The following is a 19,957-nucleotide window of genomic DNA, read 5'->3' as shown; positions in this document are numbered from 1 at the left end:
TATTTCTACCACGTGCGGAATTGCCAATACATTTACTAGTAGTCATGTTTCTTTCAGGCCAATGAAAAGTCTTGACCATTTTTACAGTGCATTCCAGAAAAAAGTCTGTTAGATTTGCTCTTTCCTGAAGGATTGGTGATCAGAAGTTATTTCTTTTTTCTTTTTTTTCTTTTTTTTTTTTGAACATACAGGGAGTAGAAGGTAAAAAGAAAAACATAGCTCTTAAAATATCACAATTTTCTATTTTTATTTTCTGGGAGAAGAAGAAAAGAATGGACGTATCCCTTTGGTGCTAACTTGGAGTTCTTCTCTATCTTCTGCTGCTGTTTGTTTAGCTGACTCTGTACGTCCTTCATCCCTTCCAGTTACTGGCTTTCTGCGATGAATAGGTGCCTTTCTATTTTGCAGACAGAGTAAACCCTTTTGAGGCCTTTATATTGTTGATAGTGTTTACATTCTGGCATCTGATTCTTGGTACTTGAAAATCTAGTAGCTGTTTCTGTAGGGTTCAGCTCTTCATTTACTACAGTTTCCTCTCATGAACAGCCCTACTGCACAGTGACAATATAATTTCCAACCAAGTCACTCAAACTGTACTTCCATGTGTGATATGTGTCTTTCCTGGCTTGCATGTTCCAATAAAGTTTTCTCACTGATAATCTTTAAAGCTCTAATCTGACTGACTTAGACAGGAGTCGTATTTGCACTGCACCCTTCTATGGTAGCCTTTATTGAGAGGTTAAGTTTGGTAATTTGCAAAAATCAAAAATGTTACTGTGGTTTATTTGCACCTATGCACACCTAGAGCCACCTCAAATTCTGTGGAGGCGGTTAAGAACAGCAGAAGGTTAGGCACTGAGTGACAGAGGTTAGGGTGATGTGGCTTGTGGGCAAGAAGACCTGACCTGCTCAGTGGGGAAAATAAAGAGGGATATGAGAGGAGAGGGTGGTTTCTTCCACATCTTAAAAAATCATCTTCCTTTTCTCCTTGCGCTTGGCAATCTGATTCCATGTGCTGATCACAAGGTTCATTAGTCCGAAGGGCCGAAACCTTTGAGCCATGTGCTAGATGTTAGGAACATGATGAAAATGCCAAGACGCGTGGTATGTAATAGCTTTGTTACTGTGGTCAGGAGGATTTAGGCGGAGTTGCAGGCACTGGAATGGAATTTTGCAAGCTTTTACTCTTCATTTCAAGAGGATAATGGAATAGCATTGCATGTCCTTTTCCATAACTGGCTGTGGCTTTCTCCTTGGCCTTTACCATTTGATTATTGGTTTTTGTGTGCTCTTTCCTCTTGAAATACTACTGCTAAGTCCTTTAAAATTATTGTGTCTTTCAAGAAAAACAATCAGGTCTTAAGAGGCATTTTTTCAGCAGTGGGGGGAATCTGGAGTTTGTTTAAAGAAAGGGGATCTGAAGAAGATAAAGCAGAGATATCAGCTATGCAGAACTAATGATGCATTCCAAAAGAGAATTGAAGAGCTATATAACTCCATGAAGTGCTCCAGTCTATATTAGCTTTTTCACTGAGAAACCTTTTGAAGCACCAGAATCGCACACACATGTATTATACATAAAAACTCTGTAATGCAGAAGAGTATCTTTGGATCTAACACTGCATGAGGAAGCCCGTGCCACTCTCACGGAGCAAGCAAATGACACTAAATTCCCTCGGCGGGAATCAAAGCCTTTCCAAACTAACCTCGCTACCGGCCGATGTTTGAATTGCTAGTAATAGACACCCACCCTTGCTGCACATACAGCGTGCGCTGCCTCGAACGTGTGTTTTCCTTCCACCCTTGGATGCTCCTGTAATTCTGGGAACATCCTGCCCCAAGGTGTCAACGTGTCTGCTCAGGTGAATCTGAGGAAAGAGATACGAGAGGTAGATGAGAGCCTTGCAAAAGTGTGATACACACCAGCCAGATTGTCAGAGCTAATAGAGTGACCGCTTGGGTGTGAAAACTCGAGTGCTGTGCCACGGTAGCCCAGGGATCAGCCAGCCCTTTATTCGAGGGAAGGGGAGTGAGCAGCAACAGCAAACCTAAATCAACAGTTCAAGCTGACAGAAAGCATTATTTCTGAGCCAATCGAGAAAGAATAACTTGAAAAACAGTTAGACTAACCGTTGTTTATACACTACAGATATTTCAAACCCAAGAGAAACTAAGGAAGTAGTGGTGCTTGTTAAAAGGCGATGTAAAATGATTTGAAATAGCTATTAATAATGTAAATGCTTCTGTTAGGCAACCTGCTTCCTCAGGGTAGGTGATCTAATCCTATTGCTCAGGAAGTGCCGTTGGTTTCTTTTTCCAATAAGCTTAGGGCACAGAGGGCATCTGGATTAATGAGAGGCTGAGATGGTGGGAAAATACTCCATTATCCTTAGCCTTTGGTAAGCCTGGGTAATTAGTGAAACCTTTGCAAGAAGTATTTTTCATTTCACTGTGATTGCAAAATAATTGTCTCATCTGGTAGGGATATCATCTGTATTGCCTTATAACACACAGGTAGTATGTGAAAAATCTACTTCATAAGTACATGCACTAGTGTGGTTCTAACTGAGCTGGTCAGCTGAAGGCCCTGTGACTAGGTATATTAAAAACCTGTACAAAACAGCACATACCAGTATTTGCTGTTCATTTAAAGGGGGAAAATTGGCCTCTTTGGGGCAGTTTTTGAGTGCCAGCTGAGAATTTCTTGTGCTCATTTACATCAGAATCCCTAAGCTTCCTCCTCCTGAAAATGAGAAGCACATCAGTAGGCTCTGGACTTTGCTTTTAAGGATGAACTTTACAAGCGGTAAAAGAAACAACCTTAAGGGAAAGACAGGAGAGCGAGAAAGGAAGAAACAGGCATCTCCGTACCAAAGGTATAGGCTTGGGACTGAAGATGTTCTCTTCCCAGTTCTGTCACTGGCTTCTTGTCTGATCTTTTACCACCAGTAAAAGAGATACCACCAGTATCTCTCTGGATTTCTACTTCCCATCTCTAACAAGGGAAATACTAGTATTTCCTTTTTTTCCTGCTTTTTGTCTGTTTAGGCAGCAAGTTTTTTGGGCAGGGGGGATCTTTCATGCTGCTCACGGTAAAAAACTCAGTTCTGTGGGGCCTCGTGGGACTCTTGGGTTACGAATAGTAACAAAGAGGCAGGAGGATGTCCAAAGGCCTGTTTTTTGAAAGGTGGCCAGTAGTTTACTTCTTTTTTTTTTTTTTTTTTTTCTTTTTTTTGGGGGGGGCGGGCAGGGTGCAGGGGGCAGATTCCTTTGCCTTGGTAGCCAGGGAAGTTCATGCATTTCTGAAACGTAGCTTTTAGTAGCTTGGCACAGTCCAGCGTCATGCTCAGTAGGCTCCGTGGCTTCTTCGTGGTAGCGCTCCCCTGTTGCAGTGGTTACCGTGAATGCATCGCTGCTTGCCATTCTTGTCATTGACCCCAAATCAGATAGTTTTCCCGTTGCAGGGAATAGGAAATAATCTACATTATTTTGTTAGAATTGAATAGTACTTGTGAGTGTTGGTGGCTAAGCAGCCAGCAGTGTTGGTGGGGAAATTAGTAGGGTAAAGGAGGTGGATTTGCTCAGCATCTGGTCATGTCATTTGATGTGCACCTAGACGTGTGCTGGCTGTTCATGTTCCCCACAGCATGTCGAATAAATCTCTCTTTCTTTCTCTAGCACACACACTTACCTCTGAAACCTGTGTTTAGATAGGTATGTCAGGTCAACCTGGGGCATTGGATGTTGTGACCTACAGTCTCCCTGGGCATAATTTCTGTGGGAAAAAGTTTATTCTGCTAGATAGGTACGTACCTTTCATTTTCAGCCGTCGTGGTGATACTGTTTTCAGCGAGGCGAACCGTGGTTTGCCCTGAGTCTGGTCTGTAACTGGAGCTGCATCTGCTGCTCCTGGGAACGCCAAGCCTTGCGTCTGATCTGGAATGCCAATGAGCCCATATAAAGCTGTTAGTGTCTGTGTGAGGTTTTTCTAGTCCTCATTACCAACCTGATAGAAAGATAATTCCTCAGCTGCTGTTCCAACCTGTGGGATTTTACCCACTTAATTAATTTTCTTCCTTGTTAAAGAAGATCTCTTTTTTATGCACGAGAAGCCGTGCTCGACTTGCTTTTGAGGGACTCGTCTCATGTCTATATCAAAGGCACAGAGGCCCCAGAAGTTGGGGGGTAAGCCCTGGGAGCAACGTGCCCGCGGAGGCTGAACGTGGAAGCGCTGCCTTGCGTGCCGAGGGGACCCACGTCTGCACGGCGGAGGGGACTCCCCTTCCCTGCTCCCCCCTTTTGCCACCGCTGGGCGATAAAATGGAAGCTTGTGACACGGCCAAAGGGTGACAAACTGCGTGCTGAATGCCTGCTGAGAGTTAAAAATGCCAGCCTACACCACCCTCCCCAACCTTTCAGCGTGTCAGCAAGCTGTCTGTGTAAATAAATACATGTATCAAACAGTAAGCAGATGCCTTTTTAACATGCACTGTTTCAGGCTGAGATATTCCTTTCTGGTGCAGCTCATCTCAGCATCTGTCAAGCTAATGCCAACTCCACAGCTCCCTTTCAGCTGTATTTAATGCATGAAGATTTGTGTTGTGGTAAATGTAAAATATAATGAGGATTTGGCTTGTTTTACATCTGTTTTGGTGTTACTTGTGATGTATAAAATGTTAAAAGGGAACGCTTTGTGTTCCTCCCGATCTCTGGGTCAGTATATAGTGCAAACTCTTGTTCCTTATGCTTGATTAAGTGGCTTTATACAAGCATGTGTGTGATTGTAGAAGTATACGAGGAGGGAAAAAAAAAAAAGTAATTTGAAAAATATACCACCATTGGGGCCCCGAAGCAAACAAACATTGAAGTGGGGAGGGAACTAGGATGAGGGTTGGATTTAAAATAAAAATTAAAAAAAAAGCTTAATTCCGCAGAGCCTCTTGTACTCCTTAAATCAAGCCAAACTCAGGAGCCATAGAGTCTAAAGCCCCAAGGGTGTTTCTTAGTGCAGTGTTGTGGAAGGGGCACTCGTGAGCTGCTAGGCTGGGTCAGATCTTGTCTAATCCAGGGTCGTGTCTCTCATAGCAGCCAGCAGTGATTAGAGAGAATGTAAGACCGGGGCAACAAACCAGGAGAAATTCCATGTTAAGCTTTTGTTTATTTTTATTTTCATATTAAAAATGTATTGAGCCCAGATGACCCATAGTCTACTGGCTCTACTCCTCTTTTAAAAATTCACGTACGGGGCTAAAGGAGTGTTGGATCCTGTGGTGCGGCTGTCCCTCTCTGTCCCCTCTGCATCAGCCTCGGTTAAGGTGCCTGGTTTTTATTGTCCTTATTCACGTTTCACACACGCTACTGCTTTTGCTCTAGTCAGATACAAAGGAATCACGTTGGAAAAAAAAAAATCAGACTGTTTATGCAGGCAACAAGTCTTGAAGACAGCTCCCTGTCAGACTTTTCTGAGGTCTGCTGAGAGAAAGGAGAGTATTCCTGCTGCTTGAGACACTCTCAATTGGATTAGATATAAACAAAGCAGGGGGGAGGGGAGAGGCATGATCCTCCACCGGAGAGGAGTATTTAGATGACCTGAGAGATATCTTCTGTTTCTTAATGTTCCTTGAATAGAGATGATTGAAATCTCTCATCTGAGCAAATATGCACAGAACACAAAATACAGTAGCAGTGACCCTAAATATATTAGAGCGCTCCGCTTCTGATCACAGCGGTACATCAGCTGGAATAGTAATAGGGAATGAATGGGTTTTGCCTACATGGACAGCACTGTTCTTCCATAATGGAAGGGGAAAATTGGTACTAAAAATGGCATTGGATCAAATTTTTGATGACTCTCAGTACACCTGCCTGTGACCTTTCCATCTTGTGGTTTCAGAACACTTTGCAAACCTGAATAAATTTTTTTTCTTTTTCTCACTGTCTCCAGAGGCTGGAAGTTACTGTCCAATACTGCATGTCTGAAAGGACTAGGACCATGTTCAATAGGATAGGTTTCTATTAGGCAGCAGACATTTTGTCCTGCACAGGAGTATGTGGACGTACGCATTTTCTCCATGCAAGCACTCGCACCTCTCAAATACTTGCCCTTCCCCTTCAAAGGAACCAAGATGTGGTCGGTATGCGTGTATTTGAAATGCCAGGTCGTGCAGAGCAGGAAAGAGGCTTGTAAACACACACCCACGGGAGGACGAAGCTCACCTGAACGTGTGCTAGTCCACTCGAGCCACGGGCAAGGAGAACATCTGCCCGAATACCTGTTTGGTGGGACCTTGCTCTGCGCGCTAGACCATGCTGCTCCTCCAGTGCACATAAGATGAATGATCAGGGTGCAGCGCGTCGGGCTAGACACAGCATGAAGTGCTCCTGTGTCCCTTTTCCTGGGGAAAAATGAAATAGTGCCTCTGTGGAGGGGAGCAGGGGGATGCTGGCAGAGGGCTGGTACCCGTACGCGTGGCAGGAATTTCCTTTCATGTGGTCTGATGTGACGTTAGCGCTTCCTAGCTGCCTCGTCAGTGGCTTTGTAATCTACTGGATCGACAAATAAATGCTAGTTCAGCTCAGCGTGGCTGTCTTCTCCAGAAAGCATGACAGAGAAAGGGAAGTTTGAGACGTCTGGCTGCAGCCCTGTCTCGGTGTCTTACAGCGCTGCTGGATGGAGTTGCTGTGAAGAAACTTTTCGTCTTGTCCCTGGAGGAGTTACTAAGCCCTGGGATGCGGGGGCGGGCGGCACTGATGCTCCGTGGTGCTGCGTGTGGACCGCTGGCATTGGTTATAGGATGCTGGAGGGGCTGGGCAGGGCGGAGGGGTTTGGTTTCAAAAGAGGGCAAAGCAGCAAGGTAGACCGGGGGGAGAGAAGTAATACTGTGAAATGGATTTGCGTGGCGCCAGCTTCCTATCTGAATTGGAGCTGTCAGGGAGAATGAGATCCAGACTCGGTGCTGTTCTCCAGAGAGAAGCGGTTATGGAGCGATTGCTCTGTTAAGCGCTGGCTCCACCTCTACGCCCCGGGTCTGGCTGACTTCTGCAAGGAGAAAACCGACAAGATCTGGCATGATCCCTCCTCCTTTCCCACTGGCTTTTCCTGCCTTTCTCCAGGCACTGATTTACTTTCTTTCACTTGCTGATTGCTTTCACCACCTGAGCGTCTCCCACTGCACCCTTCTTCTCCTGGCTGAGTTGGTTATCTTCATCCCACCCTTACCTGCCTCTCGGGTCCATCACCTTGCCCTCTTTTTCATCCTCAAGACTTTTCTGGCTCCCACCATTCAGCACACAGTTGTACTCTGATATTCTATTCAGTAAGTGAACACGCGTGTGTGTGTGTATTTGTCCCATACAGTGCAGGAGGGGGTGCGTGTGCGTCTTCGACATTTAACTCCCCGTGTTTTTTCACGCACTACTCCGTCCTCTGTTCTGGGACTTGTCTTTGGGGGACTCACAGCATCTCCTCCTGACATTCCCGTCCTCTCCTCTTTTCCCGGTGACTCTCCCCTGCTTCACAGGGGAGCAGGAGGAGAAGATGCAGAGCGACTCAGTTGCTCCTTTCTTACTCTGATGGAAATAACCCTGTCCTCCTGGTCAAAGCCCTTTTCTGGCCAGTCTGAACGGACTGGGAAGTACGGAGGAAGATTTTGCCTTTGGTCCAGGCCTTGCCAAGGTCTTCAGGGTCACTGCCAGATGCTTCCCCTCACCTCCTTCAGGCAAGAAAGAGTTGATCTTTACCTTAGCAGGAAGAAGTGAGGAAAAGCAAGGTCACGGTCTTCTCCTCAGGTCCAGTATGGAGGTATGCGTCTTACCTATTTTTCATCGCTGTTTCCGACAGGTTGACCAGCCTGGATCACGGCGCTAGGGACCTGAAGCAAGGATCCTGACTGATGCCTGTTTAGTACGACCTGACTTCTTGAGGAGAACAAGTATTTCTCTGAAGGCCTGTCCTCTCAAAGCAGCAGGCAGGTAAGGCAGACGGAGCTCCCAACGCTCAGGCGCTGCTGGGCTCTGCGCATCCCGCGGTGGGCTCAGGAGGGGATTTTTGTCCCTTCGTTTGGCTCAAGAGGGGCTTTGTCACCTCTGCCTGCTATGCCTGTAGGGGTGGAACCTTATGTTGTATTCAGAGCACGGGGAACGTTTTTCGGCAGAAATGTGCTTTCAGAGGATCGAGACTGCTCGTGTCTTTGAGATGAATGCAGGCTAAAAGTGTGGGAGGAGTATGCTGAAAAAAGAAAAACGTTACATGTGAGGTATTAAAGAAACAATACTTAGACCTCTTGTTCTAAGATAACTTTATATTGAAAATTACCTTAATTTAAGCAGAAAACTTTTTAAGAAAAGGAATAAAGAATTGTATGTTGGGGGGAAGGGGTTAAGTACAAAGTTAATTTAATCATTTAATTTTCAACTGGGCAAGATGTTTCAGGTCATCCAAAAGTGAAAAAAACAAACAGAAAAGCCTTGCAGTTCTAATCGCTATGACTCATGGAAACCAGATCTAGAAAAGATGAGGCCCTTTAGTCCAAACCCTTAATCCCCTACTAGTATGTAACATCGTTCCCAGCAGCGTCTACCAGTCCTGTTTTAAATGATGGGATTTTCCCTTGTCCCCTTGGGATACTATTGCACAGTCTAATAGAATTAATCTGCTTACTTCTCTTTGAACCCCTGACCACTGCAGATGCAATTAGTAGTAGGCAATGGGAGGATTCTGTTTCCTATGCTGTATTATGAAGGCTTAGGGCTGTATTGTGCTAAACCAGACATCAGTTGCGAGCGTGTACGCATGAGTGTGGCTTATCTGTCAGTACTCATTACAGCCCCATAAACGTCTCTGAACTACAGAGTTCTCAGACTTACAGGAGCTTTTCTACAATCGTAATTCAGGATCTGATAAGGCACAGACTAATGTATTTGAACGCCTGTGAGAAAGATAGCACGATTGGAAACTAAAGCGAAATGCAAAGTCATATGCTGCTTGTGCTAGAGACTCTCGGAGGCAATTTACTTCTCTGTTTCTGGAGCATTCTCTGGCCTCATTTTTTAATTCTCTCTCAGGCAGCTTGGTAGGAACTATGTGAAATAGCTTTTTGCTGTGTATGGTGCTGCTGTGGAAGTACCGCCGCACCTTTCCATCTGTGAATTTCCTTCTTGTTTTAGATGAATGTTGTGGGCTTCTGCTGATGTTTACTGAAAGGCAAATAACCAGATGAATATAAAGTCAAATAAATTGGAGCTGGAAAATCGTATCTGGTCTTATTTAGTCTTGTCTCCACTTTACACAAAGTGGAGCTTCCTTCTGTGACATTTCACCTGTTTTGCTCCTCAAATTTGGAAGAGTTTTAGTAGTGAGAACTGTTACTTGGTTTCTAAAGCACATGGATGGGGTTTTGACCTGTTTACACCTGGAGACTACAGCAACAGCTGATCTGTACAAACTCTTTGTGTGGACGCTTGGATTCATCCACTTCCAAAGTGAATTAAAAAACACGTCCTAGCACAGAAAGTGACTGCAGTATAATTGCTGGCGGATGCTTGAATGAGGCTGCAACGTGAAGCAGGGGCAGAAGTCCTCAAAACCAGGCACGTGCCAGCCTTCCACGTGGGCACTGGCACTAAAGGAGAAGGTTACAATCCTGTTCCTCCTCCCTCCCAATAAATCCCTGGCTCTAATGTGCCATAGCTTTTCTGGAGTATTTCCTCAAATAGAAAGCCTAAATGTAAACTTAGCCACTGGTCCAGTGTTTCATTATCAAGATAAGTTAATTAAGCCTATTAAAATTTGACTAGATTGCCTGTGTTTGTCGGATCAGAATTTCCTAAACGCTGAAGATTGAGTTGCAAAGCTTTGATGTGTTCAATGAGTCCAGTGCTAATTTGCCCATTGTTTTTAATCAGTTGAAATTCTTTTCCAGCTTGGTGCTTGGCTGCTTCGTGTGGTTTTGCAGCATACTTTAAAGGATGACTGAAGCAAGGTGTAATGATCCGTAGCGCTTTAGATCATCTGCAGTTTATGTTCCCTGTCCCTGCTTTGCTAGTCAAGCTTTATGCCAGTGAAAGTGTCAGTAAACCCAAGGCAGATAGATAGGTACAGCTTCTCCTCCACTCTCCCCCTTTTTTTTTTTCCTTGAAAGTTTATCTTGCTGCTTGCTTTTTAAAAGCTCTGCATTAGCTGGGGGGGCTGTGAAGTAAAAGGCATGCTTTAAATACAGATGCTGGTGATAGTCCTTTCAAAAGCTGCATTTCTCAAGCTGGGAGCTATTGACCCCTTTCAGTGCAGTCACAAAGAAATCCAAGAGGAAATGGAGGGTGAGGGCCAGCAGGGAATATATATATAATTTTTTTTCCCCCAAGTCCTCGTCTTACTCCACCCCCTGCCAGGCTGGCTATTGTTTGAGACTCCACATGGGATACCAGTTGCCATATAAGGAAAATGGCATCATGCTACATTCTTTCTAAAAATTGATTTTTTACAGTTGCCTTTTTTTTTTTTTCTTGCTGAAAGTTGTTCTGCTTTTGTGGAAGATCTGGGCAAAAGGAAAGCGGTAGGCTACAGCATGCATGTATACAGTCTTGGTCTGTGCAAAAGATTTTGCTTTGGTTCTGTTATCGCAGTTTAGGTGATTAGGCAAAGCAGAAATAGCAAGTGAGGTTCAGCTACTATGACAGGAGCAGAGGATGTGGCTGTGCATTTTCCTGCATCCCGAACTCAGTAATAATCCTCATCACCTCTTCCTTTTCTTGCTTAAGAGGATGCTCAGGCAGTGGGACAGAGGCATGGAGTGCCCTTCTGTGTCCTTCTTTATTCACAGTCTACCATTTATTCAGTCTGTGTTTGCAGTCCTGATGAAAACACACCTGGACTCTTACAAGGGGATCCTGCCTTTTGCTCCCAGGGTGTTCCCTACCAGATTGTCCCCATTTCAGTGCTTGAAATTTTAAGGGGAGAAAATCTCTTTCCACCAGTACTTTATGATTTGTGATCGAGAGCTGGGACAAAACCAGTGCTGCTGAACTGGAACTTCTGTTCTGACACCTGTGTTATGCTGAGGTGTGATTACAGAAGTGGAGAAAAGGAAAATACTTTCTATAAACACTTTTTTTGCAGAAATTAATTGCTTGATATTATTATTATTATTATCTGTGTATGCATTGGCAATATACACTTTTAAAAATGTTGAACAATTTGACAACTTTTAAAGAAACTGCAGTTTTGTGAAATGGAGTAAGGACTTTTTAAAGGTTCAGTGTTTTTTTATAAAATCCTGGAAATGGAGGCCACACCGAACAAAGGAAGCAGATATCATATTGAGAAAGTTCTAATTTTCTTTGATTTTTCTTTAGGCTGTGAGTTAAATTGTTTGGAGAAGCTGTGCTACTCTCATATCACTGCAAAATGAGTCTCCGAGAGACTCTTCCTGTATGATAAATTGTGCTTATACTAGAGATACAAACGCGGAAGCCTACTGGGCTTTGCTAAGGTGCTTGAGTTTGCACCAGTATGGCAGGGGAATGTCCTCACGTAGCTTTTTCTGCGAAAAAAGATAGTTTGGTGCCTCCCACACGCTGTCCGCTGTGGTATCAAGAGGAGATCTCACTCACAGCGAGCGGTGCGGAATGATGCGATGCCCCATGTGCTCGGTTCTCAGATTACCAACGAAGCAGCTAACGACTTTTGACACGTACGTGGCTGTCGCTGGACGTCTGAGTTGACATTGTGCAGATAAATGGGACGCTCCTCACCCGACAGCTATTGTTCCAAGCTCTCTGCAAACGCCCAGGCCTTGTGTTTTGGTCACAGTCTGCTCACATTTATCACTGTCCTAATAACTGTCAACGGGCAACGATGATACGTTTGTCGTTGGGCGTGTTTATAAGTGAAGGACGAGCGTACGGCGTCAGCGATGGATCCAGAGGGCACGCACAGAACCTGCTGCCAGCGCCATTTCTCCAAGAGTCTTGCTCCCAGATTGCCCAGTAAGGACCAGCAGCCAACCTACGGGCTCCTGGAGCTGAGGAGCCCCACTCAGGATCTCGGCTGGAGGTTTCAGCTCTTTAATTTCTGCTGTAAGCTAATTTGTCAGGCTGTGAAGTGGCTGCTGACGATGCGGTGGGTGTCTCTGATGGGTCTGGAGGTGACACAAATGGCCAGAGGGCTCAAACGTTGCTGCAGCTCACTCTGCCAGAGGTGGATGGACCTTCGGAGAAGTCTTGCCCCAGCGGCTTGGAGTTGGTGCTTCTGGCGTCAACTGTGGCATGTGCGGCCACTGATTTTGGCTGTGCCTGTTTTCCTGTGGAGTCGGGAGCTTGTGACACATGTAAATGATAACGAAGGAGGAGGAAATACATTGTCATTAGAAATACATCTCTGTCAGTTCCTGTCCCTTAGTTCTAATCCTACAGTGGTAATTTAAAGCTTTTTTTTTTTTTGCCTGACTCTATCACGGGTGAAGTGCTTTGTCAAGGGAAAATGGGGTTTACCCAATGTGACAGGGCAGGAAAGCAAAGCTGCCTTTCGTTGCTGTGCTGAGTCCTGGATGGAGCGGCTGAGATACGGTGTCGCTCAGGACGGCAGCGAAGGCTTTGCATCGCTTATTTTGAGACCTACAGAAGTACATTTGCTTTTGATTTGTGAATTTTGAAAAGTACGGAGTGAAGCTGGGGACTTAGTTTAAGAGCTGCTAGAATTATTCTCTCACTGTAGAGATTTCTCAGGAAGCAGATACTTAAGAGGGGTGTATGTGCGTGTATTTGAAGCTTTTTTCCTTGGGCTTACGAGTAAGAGCTGGGATCAGTGAAAGGTGATAACTATGAAAATCACTAATAAGGACAGTATTACCCTGTAAGTACTGAAGTAGGTTTGGGGAGTTTTGCATTCAATTATTAGCTCTGTGCCTAGCCTGCATTCTGACAGTGGGAGTAGCTTGATACCCATCTGCCTTTTTTCCCCATCTGTATAAGGATGGTAATACCGCTGGTAAGTTTTGTCTTGTAGAAAAAGGTGATAGAAGTATTTTACTTTGTGCAGGAGCTGGCTTTGTGAAACTTTGCATTCCTTTTCAGAGAAACCTGAAGATGAAAAAGTTTTCATTCTGGAAGGTTTATCTTAATTTTTTTTTTTTTTCCTGTTGCTTCTCCTTTCTGTGACAAAGCAGGAATGGGGAAGGGAAGAAAAAAAAGAAAGAGGTAATCCAGGAATTCCCTCTCCTTACATGAAAAACTGCCCATCAAAAAATGTCTATACATCTCACGTGAAAAAAAATGGGAAAACAGTTGATTTTTAAACTTTCAGAATGTGAAAAAGGTTATTATTACTCTTGAATGCCCTGACAGGTTTTAAAGCTGAGGTTTCTTGCTTGCATTGCTGTGGCTATTTAGTGCAAAATCTTGAGAGCTCTTTTGTGAGAGGAGCCTTACACGTAGGTCAGCTGCTGGCCAGGCTTGCGCAGAGTAAAAATAATGATAATGTAATGGCTGATTTGTCCTTTGTAAAATGACTCATTCTCCGGCTAGCTTCTAACTGCTGTGAGCTGCACCCTTGGCAGACATCACATTTGTTGGCAGTACGGGCAGATAAGAAACTAGGGACTGAGCAGCCTTCGACGTGCTTGTGCTGGACCTTCGGGGCTCTTCTCCGCGGTCGCGTGTGGCAGGAGCTGTCAGGTAAAGATGACATGCGGGCGTTTTTTGGCCAGATGACATGGGGGGATGTAGTGGCAGTGCCCTGCCTGTGTTTTAGCATCAGTGCCCAGCGTGGGGAGGTCTTCAGCTGAACAGGGGACTGTCTGCAGCTATTCCTGTTGGGAAAAAGTGGAGCGCAGCGCATCTATGAGTGGACCAGCCCCCCCCAGCAGCATATGGAAGAATAAATAAATTCCAAAGAAGTATGTTTAAGCAGCGTAAACTTCCTTTTTTAATCATTTGTGGAAGGTTTATTTTCAAATCCCCCAACACTCAACCAGGTGCTAATTTTCAGTTGGGCTGTAGCACTGGCTTGAAATTTTGAAGTATATAGGAGCTTTAACAAGCTCAGTCCCTCCCTGCGGCGTGGCACGAGCCAGCGCCTGAGCCCGGGAGGGTAGAAGGAAGCTTTTCCTGGGAACTGGCTGTTCCGTAATTGCCATCTTGAACTTTTTCTGGCACCCTTCCCTGGAGACTGTCGATGACAGGATATTAGAGTATATATCAGCTACCTGACCCGCTGGTTTCCCCATGTTCTGCGTCAGGGGTGGTTATCAGGCTGGGGCATTCCTGCATCCTGTCTGGATAGCGCTTGTTGATGCTAGAGACAGACAGACGGACACCCGCTGCGATGCAGATGACGTGTATGCTGAAGCAGAATTTGTCACTGACTCCTCAAACTGACCCGGACCATTTATAACCTTTGTGGCTGCAAAATACATCCAAGAGTACATTTCAAGGAGGCTAAAAATAATATGCTTAATTTTAATTTATTTCTCCCACAAGTATTCAGTCAACAAGAAGAAAAGGAATCAGTCTGTCCTTTTTTTTTCCATGCTTAAGTGTTCAGCTTTCAGAATGGAGCTGTAAGTTTATCACAAGTTATTGGCCTGTTAGTTGAGTTGGCTTGGTGTATGGATCACGTTACTGGAAAGTGGAATGACTTGCCAGAACTGCCTTTGCTTTTCCATTTCCCTTTCCATCTCCCCATTTTGCATGTTATCTGGTAGCAGTGTTGAAGGCCAAACTCTCACTGAACTGATTGGAACCAGGAGTTGGCATTCCTCTATTCCATCTCCTTCTGCCAAAAGCCAGTGTTTAAAATAAAGACTATACGTTCAGACTACTTACACAAATACAATTTATGGTCATTTAAAATACCTGAAGATCAGTACAGCAAAGCTCTGATCTCCTAGTGACTTAGTATGACCACATGGTGGATAAAGTTGAGTACATTCAACAGGTCTTCATCCCAGGAAAAGGGGATAAGTGATGGTGGCTTTTCAAAAGGAGTAATGAAATGTTTTTGGGGGGGGTGGGTGGTGGTGTTTTGGGTTGTTTTGTGGTTTTGGTTTGATTTGTGTTTTTTTTTTTTAAGATGTGCTTGGAAATTACTCATTTGGAAAACTTAAAACTAGCTAGACGTAAGTGTAGACCTGAATCTGGATGTTTAGGACTATTGATATAAATCAATATTTAGGGATACTTAATAGTCTTGAGTATTAGGTGTACAAAGCTAAAAGTGCTGCCTTAGCTGCTTGAGATCTTGGTCTTTTGCTATGTGTTTTTTCTGTTGATCAAGAAGAATGATGATGGAAAATGTAGTGATCTGATATTTCTTCTCCTGTGAACAGAAAATCAGCTGTGTGTATCAAGTCTGTGAATCACATCTCTGTAGTAGATCATATTTATGAAAGAAATTACACGCACATTTTTTTTCCAAAATCTTCACAAAGACCATAAATCTTCATAAAATCAAGTTGAAATTAAGCAAATAGTTTCAGTGAACAGAAGGGTTACATATATTTTTGTAAACATCAAAATATTTACTTCCCGATTTTTTAATGCAACATATTTTTGTTTTAGAAAAGCCAAAGCTGATCCTTTCAACGTTTAAAAATGAAAACCACATTTTCCTATTAAAATTTGATCAAACTTTTTATAAAAAGACGTTTGGGTCTGTTTGGTGTGGTGTCTTGCGGGGGCAGTGTGTGTGTGTTTTGTTTTGGTTTTTAAGTTAGGAAATGTAAAAAAAACCCGTTTTATCTTAGATTGAACAAAATTTTGGGGAGTTGATGTGAAGAAATACTTTTGTATCGCTTTGTCTCAGAAGAAAAATCTTCCATTTCAAACTGAAGCAATTCTACCCCTCTGGGGTTCTTTTTGTTTTGTCACCCAAACAAAAATATCTGTCGATCATCTTGCTATGTTCTTTCTGATGATACTGATGCAGAGTAATTTTCTTGGGTTTTGCTAATATAAAATTTGCTCATGCTCTATTGCTAGAAGAGTTTGGGGGTTGTCTGGCAGGAGAACGACCACTAGGGCGTCACTCTTGGTTCTGCAGGTGAGTTGCTTTTGTTGCTGGTCGTTGCAGGTAACCTGTTTGCTGTAGCTTTTCTTGTTCCTATTTTCTTATTCACCTCTGAGTTACTGAATACTCAGCTGCAAGTCAAGGAATAAAGCATGAGTGCTCATAGTTATCATTAAATGTTTTCTTTGCTAATTTTCTTTTATTATGTGCCAGCGACGTGCAGCTGAGGATTAAAATAACTGCCCTCAGCACCAGCAGTGGGCTCTGTTTGAAATCTCCAAAGGATATTGTTTATATTTTGCCTGTCTTGCCTGTATCCCTCGTATGATGCTTCCCCAATGAGCAGCTCTGTCCTCCCCATCCCAAGTGATGCTATTACTGAGGAATGTTGGACAGATACCATGATACGCATACTGGAGGTGCCCCCAGATTTGGGGTTTGAGCTTGATTTAAAGGGGAGGAGATGTGGGAAGGGAATGTTGTTTTTAGTAGGGACCCTGGCTGTAGCGCTTTGCAGAACTGTTTTAAATATGCTCATCAGGCAGGGAGGTCTGTGGGTGCAGGGGAGGGCTCGGCGAACTTTTCAAATGTTTCCATGCGCTGCTCAAGGCTGCTGTCCCAGGCACGTTCTTCATTAGTGCTTCTGGGAAAGGCATTCTGGGAATAATCAATCAGCACCGCTTTGGGTTTCTTCTCCATCAGAACCGCTCTGTCGTGTCTCTCAGTGCTGCTCATTTTGGTTTTAGTCTCTGAACGAGGGATCGATTTGCACAGACTAGCACCAGGCAGGAGAGTTTGGTCTTGCAATGGGCTAAGCCATCTGGCCTGTTTCCTCTAAAAGCACTTAAATTGGTGTTTAAAGTTGGAGGTCCTGAAGAAGCCAGTGGTGGTAGGGCTTTGCTGAAGGGTGTTCTGAATGTCTCAGTGGTTTCTAGATCAAGATTAAGTTGTCCCTTTGGATCTTTGCTGTCACCTCTGATCTGGAGCACTCCTTGTCTCAGAAAGGACCTCCGTGCTTCAGCTTTGCGGCGGTGCCGTATCGCTGACCTGCGCCTTTCACTATCTTTCTTCTGTCTTTCCTCTGCCTCCAGATTCTTTGATGCAACTCAGCTCTGCTGCAGTCAACTGCTTGTTGTCTTCTTGCTTTTGCTGAGGCAGTGTTGCAAAGGGCTTTTTGCAAAAAAGGGCATGTTAGGGAGGGAAAGGCTGTAAAGAAGATTTATGTGATTCAAGACAGTCTTTATATGTGTAAGAATTTGGGGGGTGGGAAAGCTGGTCTGATGATAGAGAGAACTTTGCCTTCCCTCTGAGTGAATCAGTGGGCGAACTGGGATTGAAATCCAGAAGCACCTGATACCCAGGTCTCAGCTCACACTTCTGACTTAAGCAAGTTGTAAAATCGGTGTAGTTGGCTGGGGAGGACACACCTTGTGTTGCAAAGGATCTGGCTTACTGGCACTAGAGCTGCCCTTCACAGGAGTAGTGGGGATTGCATGCTATGAATTAATCAGCTTGAGGACACCTGTATAATGTGCACTTTTGCCAGTCCCTTTTGGTGTTCCGTGTCATTGCTCACAAAGGAGCAAAGAAGGACTGTACTTATTTTTCCCCAGAGTTCAACTGGCGGTAACGCTATATACCAGGGAGGTAGTTCTTTACCTCTCTTAATGAGTAACTTTATACTGTCCTGTCTCCTACAATAACAGCTGTCGCTACTAGAAGGAAAAGAAGCTATCTGCCAAGACAGTGAGGCTGTATAAATTGTTAAGAGAGGAGGGAAGGCACGGACAGGGAGCTGAGATTAGAGCAGGAGCCATGCAAATTCCCAAACTCCAAAGAGTGATCTTAGCATTTCATGCACCCCTAAGCAGTGTTTGTTGAATGTTTCTAGTCATGGTGAATGAAAGCAAAAATCCTGACTGGATGGTACATCACTACTGTGACGATGAGGAAGGTTAGACTATCTGTTGTGTTTGCTCTACAGTGTTGTATCACGAATGATGTTTACGGCCAAGATCCTCAAATGTTGACACAGCTTCAGGTAAGGTGGGAAGGGGCCATCGTGACCTCTTTTTCATACTAGACACAGGGTTTCTTTGAATCAAGTCTGGTTTGAATCAGAGCATCTTGATGCAGCAATTTGTCATACGCTTCTTTCTTCTATTCATGATCGTTCTTCCCTGTATATCTGCAATTATGTAATGTCCATATGGCAGCTCCAGCAATTGTTTGGGAGGCAGCCGAACGCTGCAGAAGCTCTATGAGTATACTTCCAGTTCTCTGTCAAATAACTTCGTCCTCTTCAGTTTGTGTTTTGCATACCAGTGGCCTGGAGATCATCTGTGAACCGAAGATTCTCAGGGACCAGGTTTGTGTGGTTTTTAGCTCTTGTCCGTAACTTTCTTAGTTCCTGGTGTTCTTTGGTCTTTCCTCAAATCCTGAACCTCTGCCAAAGTAAGACCATCCCAATCTGTCAACATCAGCTGTACAGGGGAGGAGAGTGGCACAGGGCGTCATGAGTAAACCTGCCCAAAGCACCGTGAATGAAATCTGGATGTCACTGAAGTCAGTGGTAATGCTCCCACTCACCTCCCTGGCACTAGAAGTTTATCCCCTTACCGATTAAGAACTTTTTCCCCTTGTGAATGTAAGGATTAATGGATTGTTTGTTCTCAGCTGACCTTTTCTCCCACAGACCATCTTTGAAGCCCAGTGGTGTGTGCGTGTGTCCGTTAATCCTGACATTGGTAGGTTTTGCCCAGCCAAAACACAGCTCCAGGAATTGAGACTGCTACCTATAGGTGGCTAGTAAATTTGGAAAGTTCCTGCAGCAGGAAGAGGTGGACCTAGGTGAGAGCATCCACAGCACTGAGAAATAAAAGCAAAAGTCACAACAAGTTTTGCGGACTGTCCCCGGCACCTTCCCAGCGAGCAGTGCTGGGAAAGCAGGCAGCCCCAGGGAGACCTGGGGACGTGCTTTCGTTGTCAGAAGGTAGTTAGAGGTCTTGCTTTACTCTCTGCCTGTATTCTTTAAAATTGGGAAAGCTCCTTCTCTCCTGCACTCTGTGAAGTCGTGGGGGGGTACCTGCCCCAGCTGGTCCTCCTGTGCCTTGCAGAGGTTTGCAGAGCCGCAGCGATGCTGTTGCCTGGATGCAGGGCAGTTGTGCATCTCAGCCCCCCAGCCAGGACCGGGGGCTGCAGGGGGAGAGGTGGGGGAATTAAGCCCTGTGTGCTTGAAGGCAGGAGCATTAAGTCCACCTGGTGCAGCTTGTAAGCTCAGAGTTTCCTTTTACTTTGCTATCATTATTATTATTTATCATTATTATTGATAAGAGAAAAGTGCAACCCAGCTGCTCGGTGCAGAGATCTGAGGGCTCCCGCAGGGTGAAGCGCTTCATGCTGCTTAGAAAACCAGCCATTGTGCTGTCTCTTGAATAAGCATTTTATTTCACATGCTTGTTCTGAGCCTCCTGCTGTTGCTCACACTACAACTGCTGACAAGTAGCCTTCCTGGCAACATGGCATCAGAGCCCATGAGCTGCCTTCCCTCTGGCTGAGACCCTGGGAGAACAATATGAAGAAGACGGTGACTGTTGAATATTTGAAATGAAGTATTTCCTCTTAAACATGAAACTGCTCTTTGTGCTTCATACACATCACTGCTTGGTGACAGCAATTGGCCAAGTCATGCATTATTCCTGTGTTCAGATAGGACTGTGCTAACTGCACTGCAAGAGCTTTCTCCTCTCTCCTTGGCCGAGCACATGAAACCTCACCGTCAGCAGGACACCCACTTGTATAGCACATGTGTAAAACGTCCGTGAACTTTACTAACTAGGATCAGTCAAATTTTAAGCTCAGTTACTTTAAATTCGAGCTAGTTCATATTGTAACACAATGTTTTTTGCTGTGTATGTCTGTAGAGCACTGTGCTGTTTCAAGCAACACTTGGGAACT

At 44.6% G+C, this 19,957-nt stretch overlaps 1 protein-coding gene across 5 annotated transcripts in view; it reads left to right on the top strand.

Annotated features, from left to right (window-relative positions):
• Positions 1 to 19,957, top strand: part of TSPAN18 (tetraspanin 18) — a 130,197-nt gene that overhangs the window by 62,116 nt on the left and 48,124 nt on the right. For all 5 annotated transcript variants that reach the window (XM_069784652.1, XM_069784653.1, XM_069784649.1 and 2 more), the window contains exon 2: positions 7,841 to 7,971. The gene's annotated coding sequence lies outside the window, so the exon portion shown is untranslated. The remainder of the gene's footprint in view (positions 1 to 7,840; positions 7,972 to 19,957) is intronic.

The sequence above is a fragment of the Haliaeetus albicilla genome, chromosome 5 (assembly GCF_947461875.1).
Source record: "Haliaeetus albicilla chromosome 5, bHalAlb1.1, whole genome shotgun sequence".
Lineage (NCBI taxonomy): Eukaryota > Metazoa > Chordata > Aves > Accipitriformes > Accipitridae > Haliaeetus > Haliaeetus albicilla.
Note: the sequence above shows the minus strand (reverse complement) of the source record. Positions and strands in the feature narration are given on the sequence as shown.